Here is a 24,934-nt window from a genome sequence, read left to right as displayed (position 1 = left end):
CTTGTTTCTGTGAAAGCTCCTATTCAAATCAGATCTTCAGCTCCCAGAAAAATCCTGATTCATGAGAGAGAAACAGAATACCATGAGAGGCCAAAGAGGAAAGTCCTTCGCAGGAGCTCATTGTGGCTGGATGTGTCTGGTCACCCCTCCTGCTGCCTGGGAAGCCAAGCTGGTCCATGCTATGTGTCTGAGAAGCACTGGGTATGTAAAGGGAGAAGGAAAAAAAAAAAAAAGGGTCCTTTTATAGATATACACTTCCCAGGCTAATTTTCTAAAAGCGAAAAGCATAAGGTCATGGAAGTGGTCTAAGGAAGAGGATAATCTTCTTGCTGTGATAGAACAACTGTCTGAACTTTATTTGTAGTCAGGAAAAAATATCAAACTGCTTTTACCAGAACATAAACATCTCAAATTCCAAATGGCTCTAATACAAGAAAGTAGCTGCAGTTGAAAATTCAGTATTAATTTAAGTCAATGGATATCAGTCAAACCAACACCCAATAGCACCAGATCTGGCCTTCAGAAAACACATTGTGACAGCTAGCATTTAAATATGAATTCTTTACTGGTCACATGGGTACCTTTATTAGAAATATAAAGGTACAGAGATTAGTTGGGTCAAGGGAAACATTTGTGGTTCATTTTAAGTTCTCAAAGAATCCACTTGCCTAACAGCAGTGGGAAACAAGCAGCACACAATGTGTTTTCTTCCACACATTTCCTCAAGTGGCAAACTTGCACCACCATTGCACCTGCTGCCTTTTTCCTTTCTGCTCATCATGCAGCAAAAGATGAAATTGTTGAGTGTCTTTAATTAGTATATGTTGTCTGGTAATCGGTACATCACTTCATTGTCTGTAACTGTAGCATTGCGTTGCCATGGCATTTTTTTTACCCATGTAACTTAATGAATGACACGATAAACAAAGACCACACTGCACGTGAAAGGGTACTTGTGCAGCCTTGACTCCCCATAAGTTATCTTTTATTGGTTTGTAATAGATTTGGGAAATGGATAGCATATGCTGTAAAGAGAGAGCCAGACACCAACACATGCTAAGAAGTCCAGAGGGAAACACACAGATAATTACAAGCTTTTTGTGGATTAATCAGCCTGCGAAAATGTTGGAGTGGTGTTAAGCACCCAAACACCCATCCAACTCCCACTAAAATAAAAGGCAAATCACCCGTAGTGAAGCTGCTGGTTGCCTTTTCTCTTCTACCAACAGAAGCGTGACCATATCTGCCTTAACAGGAGACCAAAGCCATTTGTGTAGCTCCCCGGCACCAGCCTCCCTAAGGGACAGCAGGGGTGGCACCGCGGCGTTATCTTTGCCATACCCTCCATGCAAAGCACTAATGAAAGAGGCAGCATATGGAGCTGCCGTGTTGGCGCCCTGGCAAATATTGATCCCTGCTGTGACAAAATGTGACAAAAAGTTTGCAAATGACAGGATGGTCTGGCGTGAACCTTTTTTCTGTTATTGGGACAGGGAAGTATCGCCACCGCAACTGGATGATTTTATTATTATTCTGCTCATGGTAAATCTGTCAAATATATCATTATTAAGGAAGCTGAAAGCATTCAAAACTGAATCTGGCTTAAAGAATGCTTTTAGAGCAAGAAAATAGAACAGGTTCATTTGAAAGTCTTAAATGATTACTTCTGGAATACTTCCAAAACGAACTAAGATGTCTGGAAAAAGACAGAAGAGTTTCACTTCTGTTTTCAAAATGCTGTATTTTAACATTTACATTGTGAACAATATTTTCTTCTTGAAATGTGGGTTGTTGTTTTTTTTTTTTTTTAAAAAAAAAAGAGAAAATACTGTGGTTAAATAACTTTTTAAAAGAAAAAAGTTCTATCAAAGATCAGTCTGACACACCCACTCCCCACACAATTTAATTGTAAGAACTTTCTTTGGATTTCACTAAACTGATTTTTTTTTCCTGTTAATTTTTAGTTCATGCATGAATCTCCAAATTCAATACCTTCAGTTCTAATAGAGAACAACGGACCCAGTGTCATGATTACAGGCAAAACCAAAACTAAAGTGCAAAATTTCCGCCCCCCCTTCCTGTTTTTTCTTCCCCTTAACTTCTCACTTGTCTTCTCTTTGTAAGTCACACTTAAAAATTATAGAGAACAGAATTTTTTAAGTAAAGATATTAATTGGGTTGAAAGGCATGAAAGTTATTCTTCAAGAACTGCTTTCTCTGAGTTCTAGGAAAAGTTGTATAGAAAATCTGACAAACAAAATGCTTTCTGTGTAGGCAGATGAGGTGAGCCAAAGGTAACGAAGTCAGAATATAGAAGTGGAGAAGCAGAGAGGAAAAGCAAAGAGAAATCTGCCATTTTATTTTTAAACACTCTATTTTGAAATAGAAGATCAGAGTGGGAGAAGCTATTAACCCAGAAAAGAGAACAGATTGGGAGGAAAGAAGGCAATGGTAAATGCCATCTGTATTTGTGGTATTACCTACCTAAATAGTGAAACTGGATTGAAGTTTTCAAAAGGAATTGTATTCAAGTCTTTCAAATACTTTCTAGGACTAGAGCAAATTGTTTGAAGAAAAAAAAGAGTTTTAACTCCCCCTCCCTCCCCCCCCCCCCCCCCAAAAAAAAAAAAAAAAAAAAAAAGGAAAACAAACTTGGCAATTTCTTCTTTTTTATGTTTCTAAAGTAACCAACAATTTGAAAGTTACTTCCTAAGCATGATACCAGACTTTCCCTCTCGTGTCTTTGTCTTTAGAGATCTACCCAACAGCTTACATCTGAACATCTGATGCTAACGTAAGTTATAGGCTGTTTATTTCTCCCCTTCCCGATCGTTAATAAAGGAGGATCACTACTTTTATAGTTACAGTTAAAATAAATCAACATGTTAATTAGATTCAGGTAGGGACCTGCAACAAGCAGGATGGAAAAGATCTTTAATTTTAACTGTAGCCTTTTACATCTGGACTAGGAGTTTACAGCTGGGAGAGAGAGGTCAGGAGAAGACCATCATTCTTCAGACTTGTCACATTAAAACATCCTCCTTGCCCAGCTGCAATCACCCTGCATGCATGCACCAAGGCTCTCAAGTCCTTTTTTTCCTTTTCTTGACATCTGCACCTCATCCCATGGCACAGTGAGCACTAAGCCCAGCCACGTCTGTATTGCTCACAACTATTTTGTATCTCATTAATGTGCACATGCCATTAGGGGGACCAGATACCAACACTGTCACCATCCAGGAACATCTCCACAGCTGTTGTAGTTCCAATTCCCTCACCCCTCCCAACAGGCAATGTGGCAGAGCTTGTGAGTAACTCTTCATGAACATTATTTGTCTCTCCTGTCCTTCTTATGGGTATTAGGTACTTCTGTTCTAGCATGTTCTCAGAAGTCCCCAGTTGTATATACACCCTGGAGGACCCACTGGGCTCTCTGAAGGATTTGGGAAGCTGACGGGTTCCCAATTTATGTAGATGCTTTTGGTATGTGAAAGCAATATTTCAGCAACATACACGAGCAGTCAGTGAGCTGGTATTTGCTGTCAGAGTGCTCATAGCGCCATTGTAGGAAGAGGGTTTTGGAAGCAGATGCCTTGTCAATTTTAGGTTTTGCTTTAACAGGCGAGATCAAAGAGAAATGGTTGTGAAGGAAACACAGTTGTCAGGTACAGACTATGCAGAGCTCGAGACATTCACGGTCAGTCCACGTGTACCAGTCACTTCTGTCTTTCAGGTCCAAGATAAAATATGAGGTCACTGGTCATGAACCCATTAGTGCCAGGAAATGAGACCATAGGCAGTAGAAATGAGATTTTAACTAGTCAGTTTAGGGAGTCTGGAAGGTATTTATACATCAACAAAATGTGTCTATACATCCTTTTCAAATTTCTAGAAGGTTCATTTTGGCTATGCAAAGGTGATCTGCTTTGGCTTTCTAAGGTACGCCTAGGTACTGCATTTTTCAGGGGGTGTCAGAGCCTGCACTGACGCCCCAACTGAGATCACAGCCACACCACGCTGACGCCAGAGCACACTCTGGAGTTAAGGACCTCACTAGCCCTGTCTGATAGGGCTGCGCGAGCAGAGGGTGGTACGTGCCACAGGGATCGCTGCCCATCAAGGGACTGCTCGCTTCCACCCAGTGACTTCACTGTGCAACTCATTCCCACCTTATTATTCAATAGTTCCCTCCTCCTCCCATTTGATTACTGCATTCCCAAACACTGAATCATGTTTCAAGTATGTTTATATAGAAAATATATTTGGGAAAAAAAAGAAAAAAAAAAAGACAGTAACTGTTATATTAAACTAATTTCATCAAGCAGCAGTTAAAATGTACAGAATCTGTAGCTTCTATTGGGTTCTTCTTTTCCAGAAATTTATGTCCCAGAATAGAGGTAAGAACAGATAAGCAAAAAAATCTAGGTCTAGAAAAAATAGACCAAAATTTATGCCACTCAGTTTCAGTGAAGCCCATGTTTCAGTAGTGACGGAGCCAAAGCAATGTTTAACCTAACAGTTCTAAAACATTTGAAGCTGGTCTCCCTTCTCCAAATTTTCCTCAAGCTGATCTAAAAAAGCTCCTAAACAAACTGACAGACATCTTTATTTATTATACTGGCATCATTCCTTTTCATCAAAATTTAAACTAACGCACTGAACCTGGTATACCTTTATAGATGAGGAACAGGTTTAGATTGGAACAAGTCCACAGAAAGCGAAGATGCCAACTACCAAAATAGCCATTTACCTTGTCCTGCACAAGCAGCATTAAGCAAAGAGGTTCAGAGAGCAAATAAATGCTTAAAAAAATCAAAACCAACGCCACCCCCATACACACATACCCTCTTATGTTAAAGTACCAGCTGACACGAAGGTTGGACATGGAAGCACCAAATTGCACAGCTGGACGCAAGCTAACAGCCAGCAAGATGCACCAAATCTTTCTGCACATGCAGAGTTAAAATCCATACATCAATGGCAAGTTGCATCAGAGCAACTGTTATTAACGTGGGAGATAAGACAACAGATTTACACAGCTAATGAGAACTGTTACTTAATGACAAATTGCCATCAGCCTCTCCAATGCCTACCCTGCGAAAGGCAAGATAACCGCTGACCTCAGCTTAAATCTACTTGTTTCCAGGGCAAACATTTTAAAAAGCACTTCAGTAAAAGTTCCACATTCCCATCAGATCCACATTTGGCGTGCCCCCGCTCCCTCCCTGACCCCACAGCACCGGCCCTTTCTCAGCCTACCTGGCCCCCGGGGGCTTCCCTCCGTGCTGGGCAGTGCTGGGGTCCGGCTGCAGAGCTGCTGGCTGAGGGCCACGGGCAGCACAGCCTCCACCTGCTGAACAGAAGGGTTATGAGCATCACTTGGTTCTTGGTTGCTGAAATGATTTGTATTAGGATTCCACCCCGCCACCCCACCCCGTTATGAATAAATTTTGCCCATGGAAATCAAGTGCCCATCACAACATTATGTGAAAAAATCAATGTTCCTTTGACGGGAAAAGGATACATCATTTCCACTGGACCCTTGCTATAGATAAGCATATCTCTGCTTTGTCTCCTTGTACGGCTGAGTTACAATAAAAGAAATTAAACTATTTCATGCAGCCTACAAGGTTATTTGCCTAAGGATTGAAAAACAGAGGCAGGAGAGACACAGATTTTATTTTTTTTTTCCTTAGGAGATTGTCTGATTTTATTCTTGCTAGCAGACTTGCTTTACTATTTTCAGGGCAGCTTAGTGTCAGATAAAGCATACCAAAACATATTATTTAAAACCTGTCAAAGAGAACTTGGTTATGTCTGTAGTAAGAATCTGACACACTGCTGAATCCTAAAGTTTGCTTCTGCTTCTTGAAGGGAACACAATAGACTGTGCTTCAATGACAACAGACGTCTTTCCCTTTTGTATGCTGGAACAGACTAGGCAGTAGATTAATAATTCAATGCTCATTAGAAAGTACAACACGCAGTAAGCAATCAGATATAATTAGGCAAAAATATATACACGACTACAGAGTGAACAAGATCTATGAATCTATTTCAGGTGAAATAACATAATTTCAGTGGAAGGGTCAAGAATAAACAGCAATCCTATAAAATACTCAGTTTAAACACATTATTCCCCCCCACCCCCTTACCATCATCTGTCTGTTAGAATAATTTTGCACTAGGAGCATACTGCAAGTACATCCAACATGTTCAGACTCACTCCAGGTTTCTTTTCTCACATTAAAATCAATGAGAGAGTATGTTTCTCCTCAAGATCCTTATATCAAATCAGTATACCTCGAGGCAAGTATATGACCACATAATTGAAGCAGTAAATTGATGACAATTAGCACATTAGCAGTGAATAGCAGCAAGTGATAGTCTTAATTGACAATGCAGTGGTTAGTAATTGATGTTAATGACTCAGAAGAAGAGGAGAATAGTGACTAATAACTGCAATTTTTAGCTGTTTTCCCTGCTGGTAAGTCTTGTACAAGCTTGGGGCAGGCGGGGATGTAGGCTGGTCAGAAAGCGTACAGAATTGCCGCCTAACAAACCAGAGGCTGAGGATTTAAGCAAGCATTTTGTGCATTACTGAGAAGCAAATACAGCTTTCTATGGCTCAATAAAATAAATTATAAATTGCCCTGGTGTTCAACTGCTTAAAGAAAGCTGTTAGTTTTTCCACCACTTCCACGATTCATAATTCTCAGACATTTTCAGAAGAGTTCTGCCAGTTCTGTGCAAGGTCGGCCCTGAGCAGTGTGAATGCAGTCCCTGAGCGGTGCACACAGCAATTAGGGGGGATGTTCCTCCCTCTTCAAAATGTATTAATGCATGAGGAAAAAAAAGGAAAAAATCCAACAGGCATAAAAAACAATGCCTACTTAAAACTTTAAAAAGCATTGGGCTGTGTTGTCTGGACAGATGGTAGATTTTGAGCAGCCTGCCTTATCTGGGGGACCTCCTGTGGCTATAAACAACTCATGGAAACTGAGACCTTGATGCCATTTACCGGGCTGAATTTTACCCAGGAGATTGGTGGGATTAGGAGCTTTATTTTCCTGTTACACAGGAATTTTCCTGTTCATAAAGATGTATTCCCTGCATAAAATACTTATTGTATTGAAAAAGAGGAGAATTAATCATACTTCACAGTAAAACATATGGATAACCATGTGGGTAGCAACAATTATCCAAAGATACCTAACACGATGACACTGAGAGATGCCTAATTATAGCCTTGGTCTTCCCTTCAGTAGGTGATGTACAACCACATAAATGGAATAATCCCTTCCTTAAAGATTGGTGCCAAGACCTAGCATGGCAGATTTTTCGACATATAAATTGTCTTCCTTACATCAAAGCCAAAAATGCTTAAGAATGAACTTATTATGAAGCTTTTTATTTTTAATGTTGTAGCTCCTATGCTGAATTTTAAAATCAATTTTGAGAACGATTAAATGCCAGTCCATGGCTGGCTTTGGTATGAGTGTTATAATCTTCAAGGCAATCATTTCCACCAGAGTTTGAATGATAAAGGACTCCCATAAATTTTAAAATGAACTCAGTTCTCTTTATATTCCTCCTCGAGTGCTCATTACTTTGATCCAAATTGTGGAGAGTATGTCTCTGCAGCCTTGACATACCTTCCCATGGCCAGTCTTTAACGCACAGAGCCAGATTCCCAGCCACAGTAAATCAAAGCCGTCAATGAAAGTCGGTATGTTTAGGCTGATTTACACCAGGCAAGGCTCTAGCCTGGTCCTTGGGCTGCTGGTGACTCCTCAGGCAGGGAACCATCCCCCGGTGTCACCCCAGGAGATGCACGATGGGCTTCCCCAGTGTTGCCAGTGTACTCTGCTTCACCTTGGCGTGAATTCAGGAGGTGCAGCACTGCCACAGGTGCTACAGTGGTCCTATTTTCTTCCCATTATCATGAGAAGGGATTTTTTTGTCCCTTTTTGTTGCAGCTGCAGACATAGAAAAAGAGATGGAAATTCTTCCTGCTGCAGAGCTGTAGGGATAAATATTCATTGGTGGGTTTTTTCGGGTTTTTTTTTTTTTTTTTTTTGCTTTCTTTCTTCCCTTTCTCCAGAGGGGATCATCCCTGGGGGAATGCTACACTTCTGTGGTTGGAGAAGAGTCTGGTGGCAACAGGTTTTACTGCAGCATGTCTTTCTGCTTAGAGTTGGAGGAAGACAGATGAATAATCTATTAAGGGAAAAGCAAACACAAATAGCTAAGGGGCCACTCCCAGGTGCTGGGCATATAGAAAAGCCAAACTGTGAAAATTATTCAGCTTCACTGAAAGTGCAAACTTTTTTCCTGATCTGAGGTAGTTTTTGTAGGTAACTTGCCACCATGCAGACCCACAGATTGCTGCATTAATGAAAGAAAGTGTTTCATTCCCAGAAAGTGAAAAATAACCTGATATTTTGGAAAGTATATTAACAACCAAAAAGTCAGGGACTATATACATACAGCTATTACTTCCTACAATACAAATATTTTTAAAGAACATTTTTAACAACGCTGTGCTTATATCCTGTTATGTAGGTTTTTCAACTTCAGTGCCTAAAGATTGTAAAAGCTTTTGTCATCAGTAAATGCATTCATTAATTTTTTATTTTGCAAGAGGAATCATTCATTAAGTAGGATTCAAACAAACACTATGAGGTGAGAACGGTCCATGAATTTTCATAAAGTGGAAGTCTCCATAGCTGGTGCTGGGCTTCAGCTTGTTGAAGCTAAAGAGGATTCTGGGGATGCTGGGGCACAGATGTAGCTTTTCTCCCACTCAATCATTGCTCAGGTGTAGTAAGAGTACCACAAGACTATCCAACACAAATCACAGGAATGGTGTTTCTGAAAAGACAGGCATCCGTCACACAGAGTGAAGGAGGTTTGTGTATCACACAGCTATAAAACTGCTGTGTGGTGAAGGAACCTCGCTTTTGTCTGGCTACTGGTACAAACTCAAAGACATCTCAAGTCTGCCATGTAACATGAGTGACTGAAGCATCTTAAAGAGATGTCGTGGCAGGCTTTAATGGTAATGATCAGAGAAGCAAGCAATCTTCCCCTGCTTCCCTGGTGTTATTTTAAAATTTTATTCTCAGCAGCACAATCCTATTGCAGAACTGAGGACAGACTTTCCCATAACTGGTGTTTCCAGCCACCAGTCATTTTCTCAACCTATCTAAGGCAGAGGTGTGAGCAAAAAAAGAGAGACACTTGTTTAGGTAGGGGAAAGAAAATGCAATCTCCATTTTTAATTTCTGAGCCCATTTTGCAGAGTAACGCACAGTGCTTCAATATCCGCCCAACAGCAGGTGGGATGAGCAGGCTCCCTGTGTGTCAGAGAGGCAGCATGCCATAACGACACTGGCCTGACAGGAGAGATCATCCTTTTGTTTGTTTAATACCATTCCTGAAGCGCAGAGCCCCTCTGCAATGAATTACAGCGTCTGGGCACAGAGTTTGCACCGGGCGGTCCATCACTTGCAGATCTGATGCTGAGGACAGTCACGAGTGAGGATGCCAGGTTTTTAGTCAGGGTAATTTACTGTGGGTCCATTAGCCTCAAAAAGGCTGTGTGGGTTCAGACCCTCTGAACAAGTCCTCTGTAAATCTGGAGACTATGTCAGGCAGCTCCACCTGCAATGACAGACCCCGATGCGTTTTGCAGCTACGAATTGCTTTCCTCAACACCTGTGACAAATTTTTATCAATGTCAATGTGAGCCAAGGACCCGAAGCAAGTTTCGTTTTTCCTACTGATTAAAAGAAAAAGAATGAAGGGAGGAAGGAGAGAGAAAACCTAAGAGTTCAGTAAAATTTTTAAGTGTTAGTATTGCCATGATTTTAATAGCTGTATATTGAAAATAAACACAGCATAACTGAAATATATCTCAGTGACATCTCAGTGTCCAACTCCGCTGATGCATCTTCTTGGAATTATTCATTTACTTTGATCACAAAAGCATTTCAAGTAGCTTGTAGAAAGTTAAATAAATACAAGAAATCTGAATTTGCATATTACTTGAATTTATGAGCTTTTATAAATCTATTTTGTGCATTTTGTGCAAAACTAATTACTGTAATGATTGCTGAGTAAGAAGCAACACCATACAAGACCTAATTCAAACAACATTTTTGTTATATGCTCTTGTCTTAATTTTCTGTCTTTGCTGAATAACTAGAAATCTTTGCAGCTGTAGCAAAGTGCCTCATATATAATGTATAGATCACATCCTCTTGCCATTTTTCACAGGTGTCTGGCTATTATATGGCTCAGAATTCATTCATAGTGCCTATTAGAGGTCTTTAAACGTAACTGACTTCCTTTCTTGAATATTTATAGCTTTTATGAGACATTTATGGGTAGACCCAACAAGAGTTTCTAAGGAAATACTGGGAAATAGTTCTGTATAACATCATTAATATACTGTTCTTTGATGGTAATGGCCACAAATGTCATCTAATTGCTATATTCTTACTTTGTCTAAGCTTTGTATTGATGGGGAGCCTGCTATAGAGAGCCTCTGCAGTCTAAAAAGCCTTCTGGGAAACAGTTTGGCTCTCATGGAAAGTAACACATTTCATTCTATAAATTAACCATTCCAGTCAGGATGTCTGTACCAGTGATCACTGTGGATTACATCAAAGGTTGCAAACACTTGAATGAAAGACAAAACATAGATCGTATGTGTAAAAATATTTGTTAACCCAGATAAGATTAATTTGGGTCATGTTGTAACAAAGACAGTCCTAAAAGCACAAGAAACATTGCAAAGACTATGACTCATTGTTTGAAAAAGAGAAATGCTGATTTGTAGAGTTGTACATAATAGTAAGATTGAAATTTTAGATAATATTTGCCGGCAAATTCAGAAAGGCAATGCATCCTTATCAGAGATACCTCAAGGGTTTAAGACAACATCTGCTCCTTCTAATAAAGTTATATTCATCAGTGTCGTCAATGAGGTTATAAAAAAATGACACATTTTCCTACTCCACCTTTATTAACCACTTAGGTTAGAAAGGAGAATTGAAAGTGTGTGTATTTATATACATGCACACATATATCTAGTATTTTGAGCTTTTTTCCCTGTAGGTTTATGGATTTACCTGTTGAAGTGGCTTTGGTTTAGACAACATTGTATAAAAAAAGAAAAATAAGTGTAATGTAATTGATATGTGTATGAAAGCACAAAGTTATATTTTTCCATCCAGAAGTACTGCAGTGAGAGTGTTTCCTACAGGAGGAGCTGTAGGCAGCATGGTGTAAAGCAGAAGCTATGGCACCCACACTATTGGAATCCCAGAGTTGGCCACATAAGTGGGTTATGACATCAATTTGGTATGTGTTAAGACATTTAAAAAATCAAGCAAACAGAACTGGAAGATTTTCTATGGTTGCAAAGTAAAGTATGCCATAACATATGAACGAACATACACTCTTTTGCTTTTGCTCACTGTCTTAAAATGACAACTCGCTTTCTATACTTTCTACATGGAATATTAATAAATGAGGTGTGAAATTTTGTCTAATTGCTGATATTGAGGGTAAATATATTTGCTTCTTTTAACTTCATGATGTAAATTTCAAGAAATGAGGTGTTCAAAATAGTATTTGCTTATTTTTGGAGGCAAACATTAAAGGCTTTTTGCATATTTTTCCCTTTGTCCCTTAAGCTGCTCAGTGCACTTTCATACCGCTCCCCATTGCTGGGATGAGACTCCTCTCTGGAGTAGCTCCTGGCATCTGGAACAGCTTTTCTGCAACTTCTATGCTTCACCAGTTCCATCTATTTTTATATCTCATCTCTTCTCCCTTGACTATCTCTTTTAATTTCTCTCCATCTGCTTTTTATATTAAGTTTATAACTCCATATAACATTTGTGATGCAGTTTGCATGAAAAACACCAGCTACCCGAAATAATGTTGAAGCTTACTGTTAACCCTGGCGAATGGATCTGCTCCTGTGGAAGGCTGGTTCCTCCTCTGGTGCACGCAGGAGCAGCTCATTGACAGCAGTTAAAGAAGAGAATCTCATCTTTTTAATATTTCAGTATTAATCCTCAAGATGAAGAGCTGATTGCACTAGCTACTTGGCAAACATAAAACAAGAAAGTAGAGCTTGCAGCCAAGAAGTGTGAAGTATTTATAAGCACACTGGTAGCAATGATAGAAGAAGAGGCATAGAGAAAACATTTTCTTATTTATCTAGTACATGACTGTGTCTAGAACCTGGTTAACTATTAATGGAAACTGCCTAAGTCCAGTGCTTCACTATTCAGCTTTTTACCTTCTCTAACTTGGTCCAGCACATGCTGTAGATTTTAATAGTACGTGAGCAAACTTCTCTCTGTACAGAAAAAATCCACCTCTTTCAATTTACTGAGGGATGTCCATGGGCAACGTTTACAAGAGGTTCCAGGTAGGTCCTTCACCATTTCCAATACTGCAAGTGATTTAAGACCATTAAAATAAATAAAGAAGAGTGGATTTAGCTGGTGGTTGTAACTGCCCAGTCAGTTATAATAACAACATAACACAGAATACAGTAGCTTTAGAAGTAATCTGGATTAAATTCTAGATATAGAATTAATCTAGTCAGTGTAGGCTGATTTCCGCATGCTTGGGAAGCCCTTTAGTGTTTCAGTTGCTGCAAGCTGCACATATACCTACACTTCTTGGTCTCTAGTCCAATAACAATTATTTACTGCAACTAAGAAATCTTCAAGGCCGTGTAACCTGTGTTTCACCTGCACTGACCTATCACACTACTTATCAGAGCAGTGTAAAATGCCATAAGTATATTTCCCTGTGTATTGTGCAATGTCAGTTTTTCTTTTTGATGTTGCTGAAGTTCATTCTATCTAGTGCCAGTATATTAAAAATCTATTAATGTTTCACACATAAAATGAACACAAATTGAGCCAGTGTGAGATTTATATTGCAGTGTACAAAGGCCCAAAAGTAACTCTAGCATTATTATGCCCCTGCCTGTGCCAAATTGAACTCCTAACACTACTGACAAATGTTTCAGAATTCCCATGTATTTCTTCCTGACCGCTCTCCCAGCCCGGAGCTCAGAGCTGTTCTCTCTGCCAGCCAGCTGGTGAATTATGCCTGCCACAACTGCTTCCCAGTCCTGCTAAGTGATGTCCTCACCTAAGGAAAGAAAATTCCTGAAGGAAATCCAGATGTGTAGAATTACTTCACTAAAATAGATACATTATCCCTTGAAAATCAGGCAACATCAGCCTTCCCATTATTATTCCCTGCCTGCCTTTGGCCGTACTAACACGGAGTCCAAATACCCATTCTTTGCTCATTCAGTCAGTTCTCTTCCCATGATTTCTTTCTCTATGTGCTCATGGCTTTAAAACTTATTTATGCCTCTTCTTTTCAAAATACCACGGATTACAGTCATTTTCTTCTCTTGCCTTTTTTGGCGGTACTTCAAGATGTCCAGCTTAGCCTGGTGTGACATAGTTTATGAACTTAAACAAGTGGTACAAGCAAACTACTGGAGCTGAAATCACAGGCTAAAGAATTAAGGAGTTTTCAATGTTCGTGGCTTGAATACAGTAGAAAATTGGGCTTGGAGAGATGCAGAAAGACCGCACGATCCTTTCCCACTGCCGGAGGGGACCAGCACTCCCTGAACCACGCTTGACAGATGCTTCTCTGACCCGTTCTTGTCTCCTATTATGGAGAGCCCGCAGCTTCCCTTACCATTTTTTTTCCAGTGATCACCTTCCCAAACCATTAGGAAGATTTTTTTTTTTCCTTAAAAACTTAGGTATCTCTTACTGCAATCTGGATTCATTACTTCTGTGTCCAGTTCACCGCGGGCACAGAAAACAGCCTGATCTCTTCCCCGAAGTGACCTTTTAGGCTTTTGAAAATTGTACGTCCCTTCAGGCTATTCTATCCTGATAAAATCACTCGCATTCCTTCCATCTTTGCTTATAGGTTGTATTATTCATAAGAGGAAGAGAAAGAAGGGTTAGTATTTGGTGGTTGGTGTGTGGGGATGCTGGTCCTAGAGCTCAGGCACTGCTCAGCGTGGAGAGCAGGTGCTGGCTGAAGGCCGGGGTGAGCGGGACCCTCCCACAGGGAAGGACCTATGGCTTACCTGGTGAGGGCCACCAGCTAGACCAGGGCTCTTTGCTTTTTAAAGTCTGCTAACATTGTGTTTCTCTAATGAGTACAGGTTCATCCTTATATTCTATAATGTCTGGATAGTGGAAAGCAAATAGAAAACCATATTCCTCCTACGAAGGAAATACCTTTGTTATGTCTTTCCTTCCCACCCTTTGTTGCTTTGTTTCTCCATATTGATTAAATCTTCATTTAGCTTCATGGTTTTTCTTAGTTTTCGCCTCACATGCTCACTACACCTGGTTTCATAATCTGTTGTCATGGAAATCAGACAGATGTCAAAAACATGGCATTATCACTTAATTGTGTGAACCACACAAGAGAAAGAATACGGAACCTGATGGGAAGTTTTGCAGGCTAAAGCGCCACAAGACAATGGCAAGGTAAAACCCCAAAAGGTACCTTTTACATGTAACAATGTTCTCATTAGTGCCACTGGAAAATGAACATTTGCAGGTACTCATTTCTGTGCTCATTTCTGTTTATTATTTTACGTGTTGAACCTTATAGGCTCCTGAGCTCTGTCCTTCACATGACTTAGTGGTGCATAAGGAGCTGTGACTGCGCAGGGAGTACCCCCGTGTGGGATGCCTATACAGTTAGGGCTTTGCAAGTGTTTGTCAAGCTCAAACCTAGCAAGTAGTGCAAGACAGTACATACATGCTATTCCATCATTAACAGCAAAACAAGAATAAACCCAAAGGTCATTCCCCTCAATGTCCGGCAGGGCAGGCAGAGGAGTGTTAATTCTATCACAAAAATAAATGGCATTTCGGTTTTTGCTTAGGACTACACAGCCCCGTTGAACATGTTGAGGTTCAGCGTCACTGAACCGAGGGTGATGTCCCACAGAGCACACCCAGAAGTTGGACTTGCCCCAAAATTCTGTGTCCTGTCAATATGTTTTTAAGCTTCGCTTTAGGGATAGGGTGAAAATCCATTCTCAGAGTAAAATGGTGTCAAATGAGGCCAGTGCTAGGGCTGGAAACAGAGGCTGCCCTCAGAAGTTGTGATTCTTGTTCAGGCTACAGTCCTCTGATGACCAAGGTGTTTATCATATCAAAGTCCACACACACAAATTAAGGAATTTTGTGATTTTAATGCCACTATCTCATCACCTTGGTTGAGGATGTCAACTTCCATGTCCATATTTGTACAGCAGTTTTCCAATTAGCTAGTAACGTTGTTCCCTTATATATTTTTATCAAGTTTCTACTAAGTAGAGCAGAGATCTTTTTAATGATTGTTGCAAAAGTGGTCCCGTGATCCCTGCTTACACATCTATTTTGAAATGTCATCCAGAAAAATGAGTCTATCTAAAATAATGCTGGATGTACAGAAATTTCCTACATACAGGAAACTTGCAGTGCTTCCTTTGCTTTTCAGAGGGGATATGTGTACTCTGACGAGAATGGGTGTAATTGGATTCTGCTTTGTAAATTAAGCACATCAACTCCAGACTTGTCATCTCTGAATGTAGTTAGAAATACACACTTTTCTTTAGGGTATAAAAATACACCTGTATCTTTGTTAGCTTAGCTCAAACAGTGAAATGAAAGACTGAAATCAGGATGGAAGAAAGGATGGAAGGAGAGAAGGAAGGAAAGAGTGAACTCAGCTTGAGCCTCAAATCTTAGAATGAATTTGCTGAGTCTGGCTGCTGAAGAAACAACCTTGAATTATAAATTGAACACATCTGTGCAGGAATCACCAAGAGACAGTGCACATAAAACTCAGTGTCCACAGTTTTGCACAGTCGCTTTCCAGATGAGAGCAGCATTTTCTGTAGCACAGGACCCGCAAAATATGCGCTGAGAGCCTTCCTCCATGCTACCCACCCCGGTGTGCTGCAACCCCCTGCACGCCATCGACACCTGCCCCCCAGATCACTCAGCTTCAACCTGGCATAAGCATGATGACGACTACATAGCGCCTGCCTGTCTTTTAATGTTTTATACAACAGAATGAACTGTGGCTTTTCAGTATTAATTCCTATTGCAGCAACAACATTATGGTTGGAGAAGGGTAAAATTAACATGTTATTTATGCTGAAATTACATTGAATCACAAACAGTGTTCCTGGAAGGCTGAAAAACTGAATAATTTTGAATAAATTATTGATGATTTTAAAAGCCTTTCTTATTGATTACAGGTTATACTCTTAGATTAAAAGAGTGCAGCTAAGTCCTGTCAGAGTCTTTCAAAGTCAGAGTTCATCAGAGTAAACGAGTATCACTGTGCTGTAATCCAGATCAGCCAGAGGAGTAAAATGCTAACAAGTACATTGCTTTAGAGTTTAAAGCTCTTCTCTTTATTATTATTTTGCTTTCTAAAAATTACTCTAGAGCTATATAAAACAAAATTAAAGTACCTAAGTTGTGGCATGCCGTCTGCAGTCCACCCTTGACTGGATGAGTGTTGGTGTTGGGTGGCACCTTGGTCCACCAAAGGAGCTGCTCCAGCTGTGAGCACTGAGTGATGTGAACAGCAGAATGGCAGCCACCCTGATAATACTTAGCTCACATATTTTTCTCCAGCCTCTTGCAGCCTGCTTACCAACTGGTTCTCTAACAATGCTGCACTACGTCTGCATTGTTATAAAGATCCTGGCAGTACTACCACAGGCTGTTCCCAATTTACTTCTGGATAATTGAAGCGTCCTATTACTAACAATGTTTTGTTTCTCATTCTGTTTCTTCATACAGTGTGCTGTGGTCATGTGCATTTCACCCTAGAGGTCTTTAGCAAATTCCTGTAATTACTTCTCCACATCTCTTGTTCATTCATTCCAACTGAAATTATCTCTGAACATTAGTTCCATTTGCTAAATCTCTTCTTGCTTTATTAACTTTAATCAAACTAATATATACTGCTAAATGGAAGGTGGTCTAGGATGCCCATACCTGGCTCAGCCCTCTTCCCAGGGGTAAACACCCTCTTGAAACAGCGGCACAAGTTAATTCTGCAATTATCAGAATATAATTTGGCTGCTGTAATTTCAGTTGTTGAATACTTGCCATTAATGCCATTTAAAAGCTGCATTGCAATTGCAAAATAGATCTGAAAAAAATTCCATGTATAGTCACTTGAATTTCAAAGTAAGTTCACTCCGTGATGGAGATTGCATCTCCATTAGTGTTTGCTTTTCACAAAGTTTTGAGTGAAAGAAAATTCAATTGGGCAAAGTGCACTCCCTACTCATGGAGAGGTGTGATTAAAGAAAGGAAAGAGAAAGGGTTTGGCTTTCATTTCTATTTATTTTTAGAATTTGTGAGGTGCACAGATTCAATGGTATTGAGAAAACACAAAAGACTGGTTGAACACTTTATAACTCACATTGCTGCTAAGGAAAAAATTCTGAGAGGAAAAAAATGAGAAATACGGCAGCTTTAAAAATCCTCATTAAAATCAACCTAACGAGACCTCTAAAAACATTTAGACTTCAATTAGTCTGCTTTTCTATGTCAAATACACATTAACGGCCCAATCCTGTTCCCATGGTAGTCAGTAGAAATATTGCCCCTTGTCTGAATAGGAGTGAACAGGAGTTCAAGAGTCAAGACAAAGATCTCTGAAGAAGAGATAAAAGCTGAGCCTCAAGCTCTCAGGTTTTCAGAGTGTGTTCAAACTAAGATGATAACTAGAAAAGTTGATTTTTTTTATATAGCAATATATAAAATACAGAGATAAATTTATCAGGGACGTTGCTGCTGTTCATTGTATAGTTGAACTATTACATGGAAGGATGAAGAGAGGAGAATGTCCTTGTTTGTGCCATCATAAGTAGCATGAGCGTATAAGTAGGGAGGTGTATTTTTGTCAATTATAAAAGCATTGCTAAAGCACACTGCGGGTACGTACATAACATATGGATTAGACACCGCCCCAGCCAGTTAAAATGGAAACCTGGAAATTTTGTACAGTGAGGCACATGGGAAACAACAGAGGACAGGTCTCCTAACAGCTAAAAGCCTTGTTAGTCACGGTCCTTTCACTCAAATTAAGTTCGTACCTACACATTTCTTTGGAGCACATTGCAGGGGACAGTGAAGGTGGCTCTCCTCCGACAGGTACCCACCGCGGTGCGCACTTCTGCTTCGGTCTGAAAGAAGGCAACAGAGTAAGTCTGAGGAGGGACTCTAACACTGTGCAAAAATACCACCTTGCAATTGCTGAATAATAATGGCTCTCACAGTACATAAATGTGTAACTGTGTAGGGCAACTATTGCGGCCAAGTAGCCTTTGATCTTGAAGTGTCATGTCAGACTTTAGGATATTTCCCAGTAATGAACAGAAATACTTACTTTATTGCAATAAACTGAGGTCTTTCCAATCCACATCGATTTCGTGTGTCAAATATTGACGCTGAATTAATTATTTGCTACCTGGAATTTGATTGGGATAAACACCATGAGTCATGTGAAAAAAAAAAAGCTTGTCACTGTCGTGATGAAAAGCATGGCATGGCACACGATTCATAAAGCTTCTGTGTCAATAAAAACCAGCAGAAATCCAAAATAGATTCTTAATGTGTGATTTCTGAATCGTGCTCTGCTTAGACAGCTACTGGTCAGCTTTGATGTTTTAAGGCCATCCTTGAAACGTGGATGAAGCTAGTTCTGCTTTTTAATTGGAGAACAAAAATTGTCAAGCTCGTGCAATAACACCTAATAGCCAACTATATCAAATATGACTTTGAAAATGACTGAACTTATAGCTTCTAAGGAGTGACCTATTTCAATAGCAGAATATACAGTTAGTGAATTTTACTGAAGGATTTTGGGTAATAGACTGAACTCAGAAAATTCCCTGACTTCGGGATAACAGCAGGAGATATTTATTGATATGTTCTGAAGTTATTGCAAATTTTTGGCTTAGCTAAGTGGAATTTGTAATCCTAGAAATAAATGGGGAAGAGTCTGCTATATAATGTCAGCACAGGGCAGGATCCCAGCTGCCAAATTTGATTCTTGCTCTCTGTGCAAGTACGCTGCATGCGGTATATAGCTTTTTAACAGCACAAATAAGGATATTTTTCACTTAAGGATATATTCCCAGTGGCAATGCTGTCACAGGAAGAATTCAGGCAGTGTGCAGTTGAAGACCCATCCCACTCGGGTTCCCACTCTGCTCTCACTATGGACTGGGAGAGTGTCTATAGGAGCTGCCTTCCCTCCCCTCCCTTCCAGATGAGAAAGCTTTAGCAGAATTGGGAAGAAACCTAGATTCTTTTGCACAACAATCTGGGCTTGCCAATTAAAAATTAATAATGCAAAGCAACAGGGAAAAAATAATAGCGAGAGCAAGATAAATAAATAAACAAAAATTATGTTTCCAAAACTTTTGAGTCTTCAGCTTTTTTTTTTTTTTTTTTTTTTTTTTTCCCCCAGGCATCTATAATCCACACATTGCTTCCCAAAGAGAGTTTTCTGACCTGTAAGAGTTAGAGAACTGGCCCCTTTTGTCCTGAATTTATCTTTATAGGAGTCCCCTTATAGGTTTTAAAATTAATAACAGGACAATTCTCGTACCTTACCTGAGTGAATTTGATGTATTTTCATGCTGTTCATCTTCAAATGTCTGGACTGGTACTTTCCACTCTCCCTCAAGAGAAGATTTAAATCTCTCAGTCTCATACTGGGCGCCAAGTTATCATTTTTAAGGCTTTGTTGTAAGACCTAGACTCTTGCTGGTCTAATTATATGGTAGATAAAAAAAACCAGAAGATGTATATCTTTTACATCAGTTGTCTTGTAAAATCAGATATCTAAAAGAACCCTATGAAAGCTGATAAACCAAAGGAAAATAAAAGCCCAGATAACACATACGAATAGGACAAACCTACATTAATGTGTATCTTTTGGAAAAGGCTAGAAAATGTTGAGAATAAGGAGACAGTTTTTGACGTTTCTGAACTTGTTTCCTTTAAATCAAAAGTCACATTTAGTATAAGGCTTGTAATAGATGGATCATTCCTGAGGTTTTAAAATGTGACAAAAATATAAATCACCTTGAACCTGCATTTTAAGCATTATATTATATAACATTTATATTTTGATCCTTTTACCATTTTTTTGCCATTAAAATGTAAGTCTGAAAATATTAAGGTTTGCTAATTAACATCTTAATGTGATTGATGTGTTATCTTGATTACTTCAATTTTATAGCATTTAATATTCAAATGTGCACAGGTCTCTCTCTTCCATAGCTGTATCACTTATACAAACAGTGAAGCACCCTTTCACAGCAATTTTTAGTAAAGAAAATTACTCTGACCCCGTAAAAAACATGCAGGTTGCTGCAACTAGTTGTTCAAAGCATTTTGTTTTCAAGATTATTTTAAAAATTGGGAATCCTAATGGATGTGGTAGCCAATGTCTTCACAGAAGATATGATTCATCTTGCTAAAGTAACGGTCTGCTTTACAAACAGAATATAATTGCCATGGGGAACAGCTAAGAAAAAATTAATTTGCTAAAAGTAAAAGTACAAAGTGCTTCTGATGAAGAAAATGGTAAAGCTATACATAAATATTAAAAAAAAAAATATCTCTGTTCTTATATTGGTAAAGAATGTGTGTTTCCACACATGCAATGGTGGAACTGGCATATGTTAAATCATGACATTTTAGTGTTCAGGAGATGGACATAGCACATGATATGGCCATTTCAGTAGTGGAGCAGGGCAGAGGTGGCAGACCTTTGGCCAGGACACCAGGGATACCTTAAAGGCTTGCTAAAATTATAGGCTTGAACTTGAGTAATTTAGGGGTGCTGTGAATGGGTGGCTCTGATGGGCTGGGAGTCTGAAAAGAGGCTTAAAATCAGCAAGCTCATCTCCTTGGTCTGTGTTTGATAGTTGATCGGAGCCTTAAGAAGACAGGAAATGTGCATGAACATCAGCTGAATGTCCCAGGGGATCTGTGTCTTACTGACTGGGGAATCAAATCAATTCTGGCCAGGGACAGAGTTCAGACACCTTATCTGCAGGGCTTTTGCTGAAAACTTTTCCAGACACTTGGCAATGTTAAGACATTATCTATTTTCGGGGTTGTGGTTGTATTGGGATCAGAAGAGAGAAAGTGATAAAGCATGGATAAAGCATTCCTCTGTGGCCCAAATTTCTCGGAAATACAGCTGAATGCTGCAGCAGGAGCATTTCTCATACCTGTAGTACAGAAATATCCTCAAGGAGATCAAGCCAGGCTGCGGCATAGGGGACACTCTTTCCTAGCTCTGTGTACCTGTTTGTCCTGGAAATCAACCCCAGACTGGCAGCTCAGGGAACCTATAAACACTGCTCCTGGTTCTGCCATTCACTCCTAGCCTAGCTTAAAAATGGCAATAAAAAATAAGAAAAAGAAAATGGAAAACCCCTCACGGTGAGAAGTAGTATGGAATAAAACAAAACGAAGGGGGCTACTGTTCTGTGCATACAGTGGGGAGACGTGGGAGCTGGGCTGCAAAGGCCTGATGCCACCCAGGGGTAGGAAAGATCTACTTAAGACCTGACTCAACATGGAAGCAAAAAAGGTGCTGTCTGATTTACATGGGTGTTGATTAAATTCCCATGAAAGGAAAGCTCAGTGAGCGTATTTTACCATCTTGCAAAAGGCTTGTATTCGAAGACAGAAAGAGAGCAAGGTTTGAGTCATCTATATTACAAAAATATCTGAACGAAGATAAGCAATGCAGCTTTCCTGACAGACTAAACATGGCTTAAAAAAAAAAAAAAAAAAAAAGCTTCAGTACGTCAGCAAATGGTGTGGTCCAAACCACGCTACTGGGTTTGGAATACGGTTTCCTTTATAAATCTCTACATAAACTCTTCAAATGGGTGTAAACTTCTCATTGACTTTCCTACAGCCCGGCTCTTACCTGCAGCCCACGATAAGCAGCTGGCACTGGGCTTTGCTCAGCAGATGGCTGGCACAGGGGCTTACACGCATTTGCTCGTCTCTGGCACTAGTCAGGGATGAATGATACAAAAAAATTCTTCACAGTCGCTGGATGAAAAAATACAGTCTGGTCCATCTGAGTGGAATTGTTATTTTCAATGAGGGCGATTTTGAACTTGGTACATTTTCAAAGGTCAGCTGAATCCCTTGGGGATCTGTGAAAGGAGATCAAGAAATTGTCTGATCATTTTTATTAGGATTAATAACAGTGATGCTGGTCATTTTTTTAACCAGGAGGATTCCTCTGGCTCTTGCTTCAGTCAGCAGTTAGGAGAACTGAATGTATGCTTCAGGGAGATTTTCCATGACACATGTTTTCTTAGGAACGCTCTATCTCCATTAATACAGAGAGATCAGTTTTTAATCATCCTAACCAATTGTTAGGAGAAACAAGAAACAGTCATGAAGTAGAAGACTTGATTTCCGCAAGTGTCTGTCTAACTGGTGCATTATTAGTCTCTGGTGTTTGGATGCTAGGCTATTTCAAAAATACCAGCATTTCACGTGTGGTCTATGCACATTTTATACATGCCCTAAATAATACAAGAGAGGAATCTGTAGGAAGGAGCTCGTGGAAGAGTGAACAAAACACAAGTCTGTTTATTAGGCTTTAGAAAAAAGAAAAGTGAGGAAAAAAATTGTAATTTAACTGCATCTGATCTTGTGCTCTGTGATAGTCACAGTTTTTCAGTGCACGGCTCCTTGTGTACTTCCCTGCAGGATGGCTGTAAAAGTGGGAACGCTGCGAGAATCATGTGTCCCTAGTAGGGAAAGTAAATAATAGTCTCTCCAAAGCAGATCTCAAACTGCAGTCAGTGCTGACTGCAAACTCTTTCCCTAATTAAAGGGTCAGGAGAAGTTCAAAAAGTTGAGTTTAGCCATGATGTGCTGTCCTGCAGATATGTATGAGACTTTTCTGAAAAAGTCTCACCTGTCAGGCTGGGAGAGGAGTCTTCCTTACATCTTCTCATTTTCAGTGTGCACTTCATCAAATGCTGTAAATTTAATGATTTTTTTCTTTTGCCTACTCAGGGTACATATCTGTTGATATCTGCTCACAGAGTCCCAAGCTTTGATAGATCCATCACTAGCTAGAACTAGTCCTTTCACAAAGCAATCTTCCTTGCTTGTGCACTTCTATTTCTTCTAACAGTCTGCTGTTTCATCTTTAGCTAAAAACGGTAAGGAAAAAAGTTGTAGAGTTTTAGTGAAAAATATAACCCTCAATTAATTCCTGTGTCTATTAGTAAAGAGCTTTTCCTTAAGGCATGGTCCACAAATATCTGTAAATCTCAAATTGTACCTTGGCTTAAAATAGATTCTGTAAGTAAGACTCTACAAATGAACAAATAAAATGTGTTCCCATCTTTACGAATTTCTTTCTTTATAGAGTTAGACATTTTAAAAACATTGGGCTCAACTCCGCATTTCCATACAACCTACGATGAATGCCGAGAGGGGGCTAAGTTGCCCTTCCACCTGCAAGAAGCGTCTGATGAGCAGTGAAGTTGTCAAACTAAGCCCGCATTGCCTGCGGTGTAGACCTGGAGTAGCGACCTCATGATGAGAAAGGCTTGGTAAGTACCTCAAAGCTGTTTTTTTTTAAGTTCTGCCTGAGTTATGCAGACCACTGGAAGCTGTTGCTGCAGCCAGACATTGTCAATCCACACCTCCTTACCATCCCTCATGGTGGCCTTCTCCACCTCTGCCCCAAGGGGCCACTTGCTCCCTGTGGGACAACATGTCTTTCTAAGAGACAGAGGAGACAGGAGCAGTTGGTCTTTCTCTGCTGGAGGATCCCTGGGGGCTTTAGCTTGTCACTGGCTTCATCAGTATTTGCTCTGAAACCTCCCGGGGGTCTCTGAGGATGTGTAGGGACAGCACTGCCCATGCCCTGGGGCTGCTCAGGCTGCACCTCATGTCTAGACCCTGTTGGGTGGCCATCCCCAGGGCCTGGCAGGCACCAGCGCTGAAGGAGTTCTGGTGCTGCAGCTTTTCCCTGTGCTTGGGGTGTTTCTCCTGGCAGCATAATGATGCGAAGCCTTGGGAATAGAAGGAGAGCCTCCATTACCCCCAGAAACCTTGATGACAAAGCACCCTCCTCCAAGCCAGGCTGGTTTCTTTCTGGTGAAGGCTCCCCAGCACAGGTCACAGCTCTGCCCCCAGCAGGGAGCTGCTGCAGCCTGACTAGGCTGCTCCGAAGTTCGGACGCCTCTGATGTTCGGGACGTCTGGGTTTACCCTAGTCTGCCTCTGGGCTGGCCACAAAGCCCAGCTACACCGGCAGCAGGTCTCAGCCGGGTGACATGGCCAAGCAAGTTATGACCTGTATCGCTGCTAAAAGCAGACATTTCAGCTTTCTATAATGGGAATAAATGAACTGGAAACCCTGAAAAATGACAGAATACGTAATCCCCATATCTAGCTTTTTTCCAGACATGACACATCTAGAAACCACACACAAGTGATGGAATTAAAGAGGAATAAATAAATGTAGCAACATAATTGGGGCACAAATAACCACAGATCAGCAGAGCAACACAAATGCAATGGATAGAGGCCAGGGCAGCATCTGCTTCTCTGATCTTGCATATACGGCGAGGCAGGTATAGCGGTTTGTTACCCTGGAGCCGTTCAAGCATACAGTATGCGGATTTCCAATAAATGGAGACCTTCTGCTTGAGCTTATGTTGCTTTCTTCCTGCTGCTGTTCTGGGATTTATCTGGAGTTCACAGACTGGGTAAAGTGTCCACTAATCTTATGGCAGCACACTGAGAATATTTTCAGCAGTG

At 40.3% G+C, this 24,934-nt stretch overlaps 1 long non-coding RNA gene across 3 annotated transcripts in view; it reads left to right on the top strand.

Annotated features, from left to right (window-relative positions):
• The window catches only part of LOC308062792, a 46,642-nt gene that overhangs the window by 5,101 nt on the left and 16,607 nt on the right, over window positions 1-24,934 (top strand). For all 3 annotated transcript variants that reach the window (XR_013927697.1, XR_013927698.1, XR_013927699.1), the window contains exon 2: window positions 1-23,719. This is a non-coding gene — a long non-coding RNA (uncharacterized lncRNA). The remainder of the gene's footprint in view (window positions 23,720-24,934) is intronic.

Source organism: Falco punctatus (assembly GCF_963210335.1).
Source record: "Falco punctatus genome assembly, chromosome: 4".
In the NCBI taxonomy this organism is placed as follows: Eukaryota; Metazoa; Chordata; class Aves; order Falconiformes; family Falconidae; genus Falco; species Falco punctatus.
Note: the sequence above shows the minus strand (reverse complement) of the source record. Positions and strands in the feature narration are given on the sequence as shown.